The sequence below is a fragment of the Condylura cristata genome, unplaced genomic scaffold (assembly GCF_000260355.1).
Source record: "Condylura cristata isolate star-nosed mole 26May11 unplaced genomic scaffold, ConCri1.0 scaffold00017, whole genome shotgun sequence".
In the NCBI taxonomy this organism is placed as follows: Eukaryota; Metazoa; Chordata; class Mammalia; order Eulipotyphla; family Talpidae; genus Condylura; species Condylura cristata.
In genome coordinates, this window is record NW_004567118.1 from 42,399,315 (window position 1) to 42,402,816 (window position 3,502).

Sequence of the window (3,502 nt, forward strand, 5' to 3'; positions counted from 1 at the left end):
TCTTTAACTTGATGTAGTCCCATCTATTTATCTTTGCCTTCACTATTGTGGCGTTGGGTGCTCTGTCTTTAAAGATGTCGCTGAAGTGTATGTCGGGCAGTGTTTGACTCATCTTTGCTTCTAGGTATTTTATGGTTTCTGTTCTTATGTCTAGGTCTTTAATCCACTTCGTTACTGCGAACAAATTTAAGAAACTTGGTAAAGAGCTAGTCCTGTGCGGTAGCCTGCAATGATTTTGATAATAGGAAATAATGCTCTGTAGCATTGCTGCCACCTAAAAACTTAGACAATAGCTGAAAAGCTCTTATATAGTGCTATCAAAACAGCATGGTCATACTATGTTGATTTTTTCGTATTTCTCCCAAGAACGAACAGCAGAATTCAAGCTAAAGTATTTGGAGAAAATGGAAACTCTTCTCTGTATTCAAACTAATTTGAATTACAGAACAGAATTACCCATGTACAATTACATTAAGGCAAATAAATCTCATGCACAAAAACTATGAGGATTCATTGAAATACACTGCTAAAGGGAGCAGTGGGTAAGACAAGAGAGGTCCACTGTGCCATAAGTGTATTGGCTCTCTGGTATGGGATCCAACTAAGGCTGTCGCAGCACTGAGACTTAACCAAGGCGACCAAGGAGGTGTCATAAAAAAACAAACAAACAAAAAGCATGGTCAATTTTGTTTTGTTTTCTTCCTCCCCTTACCCTCTTCTTCTATCCTTCCTTCCTTCTTGTTTTACATCAAAAAAATTAAAATATGATTAGATGTCTCTATCAGACACTCATCTAAATATATCTCACATACCTTGGTTTCATTTATAGAAAAGAAACAATACAAGAATAAGTTCGCTTCACAAACATTTATTTAAAAAATGCATCCCACGACAAAGGAAGCTTTATAGGTCCAGTCTAAGTCCTTATAGCAAGCTGTTTCTTCTGCTTCCCCCTTTGCAGGTGGGACACCAAGGCTTGGAGAGGAAGAGGAACCCGCCCAAGATCTGGCTGGGAGAGGGCAGTGGAGCTGGAGCCAGCAGAGCCTGGCAGTGTGCCTCCCCAGCTCGTGTGTGCCTGCTAGGTGACACCTCGAGATCTGCCATTGTCACACCACTGGTTTGGCCTGTTTCCATCTCAGCCCAAGGAGAGCTAGGTCTAGAAACTACTCCAAGATAGGCCAAGCTTGTCTCGGGCCCCTGTTCCTTTAAACTATCAGTGGCTGTCTCCTGTCTCATCCCTTGGAATCACCAGTCAAATGCTCTGAGAGGCTCTGAAGGTGCCCTGCTGCACATGTGGCATAGAAATAAGCACCAGTGATAGGAACGCCAGGGTAAGGCTGGGCACTGAGAGTTCCAGGCTGGGGTGGGGGTGGGGGACCTGGTAGACCAGTTGGATCTTCTAAAAATAGCCTTTAAAAAAGTAAACTTGGGCCCTGATGGCACAGCGGGATAAAGCACAGCACTAAGAAGCTGAAGCCACTTCCATATGAGTTCGATCCCCCCCACATGGCGTGGCAGACCTCTCCTGACCTACCCGCTGCTCCCCTCAGCAGTGTATTTCCCCACTGCTCCCCACTCTGTCTCTGGTGAATCCTCTCACCCTCCACATCTCTGGCTTGTACCCTAGTTCTGTATGAATAAATAAATAAATCTTAAAAAAAAACCAGACAATAATGTAAATAGATGTGAATTAATAAAAAAAATAAAAAAAAGTAGGCTTTATCCTTAGGTAATGGAGAAGTGATTTTTTTTTATTCTTTAACGATTAATTTATGTATATAAGAATTGGGGTATAGGCCAGAGATTTGGGGGTTGAGAGGATTCACCAGAGACAGAGTGAGGAGCAGAACAGACAGATCAGGTAAAATATACTGTGGAGGGGAGCAATGGGTAGGTCAGGAGAGATCTTCCATGTCATATGAGACCTGGCTAGGGATCGAACTCATGCTGAATTGGCCCTGGATAGCTTCATAGGGTGTGCTTTAACCCATTGTGCCACCAGGGAAGGTCCTGGAGAAGTGGTTTTTAAAAGAAAAGTTTTTCCTTTCAATCTGTAGCACATATCATACTACTATTGGGAATTAGTAGAAGAATTGAGATATAGGTCAGATATCACTTTTTAAAAAACATAGTTGACTTATTTGATAAATAATAAATTAAACAGATAAGGAGAAAGCACTAGTCAAATTGGCCCATCCAGCTATACACATGGCCATTTAGTTAAGTCTGGGAAAGCTTTAGAAAAATGAAAAACAAAAACAAACATGCAACCCTCCCTCAACAGCACTAAGAAAAAATCTGGCCAGCAAGTCCTTATTTGAGACCGTGGTGATCTGTCAGAAAGAAAGTAATGATACAGGACATAGTAGAAAAAAATCATAGATAATAAAGGGCTTGTTCCATTTTATTTCAGTGAGGTTTGAGGTTTCCAAAATCACATAATTACATATGTTTTTGTACTTTGACATGCAGAGTTTAGAAGACTGATCTAAATCACTGATGGGTCACCCCACAGCACCCCATGTCCAGGCATCTTCCCAACATACACGCACACACACACACACACACACACACACATGTTCGCTCACATGCACACGCTGCTTTCAATGCAGCCTTGTTAACCCACAGTTGAAGGCTATTTGGAGTTCCATCTGGTTCTTTCAGAAACAGTCTTGTTTGTTTGTCTTTTCAGTGATATTTTGTTTATTCAACTCTTTTTTTCCTTCTGAGGAAAAAAGCTTAAAATGTTTTGTTTTCTTTAAAATTTTTATCTGCTTTTTTTTGGTCACCATTGAGAAAGCAAGAAAAAAAAAAAAACAACACCAAAAAAACAAACCACAAACAAACAAACAAACAAACAAAAATTCCAAAGGCAAAAATAAAGGGAGACTTAAAACAGGGGAGAAAAAGGAGCTCAGAGGAGAGAGTTTGCCTCAGGCCATTGTAGTGGGAGGCTCCTGGCCTCACCACATTCCTGTGCAGCCTGGGACACCCTGAACACAGCCTGTCATTTCCTCCGAGGAAGGACAGGCCGTTAAAGCCTCCCAGCAACGTGGGTGGGCTTCTGTGAAGACACAGTGTCTCCTCCCATTCAGGAACTGCCCTGGGCCTGGCCTCATGGAAGGCTGGATGTTTGTTGTTTAAGTAAATAAACTGGTCAGAGGCGAAGGCTGGCTATGCCTGCTGGGTCCCTCAGCCCTCCCCGGAAAATGGCCCACCTACAGGAGTCACTGTTGCCACCCACCAAGAATCTGGCCTGGGTGGTAGAGTGTGTCCCCAAGGAAGCTGTGACCACTGTCCTTCCCTAGACATTCCAGGAAACAGAGAAAAGAGAAGCCTTATCTTTGTCTTGTGTCACAGTGAGAAACTGGGACCATGCATCTTGTTATTCCAGATGTTCCCTTGGGTTCACTTCCTGACCCTACTAATTCCCCAAGCACCTCACAACAGCCAGTTTGCGTTGTTGGCATGCAAGCTGTGGACTACTCAAGTGGTGGGCAAT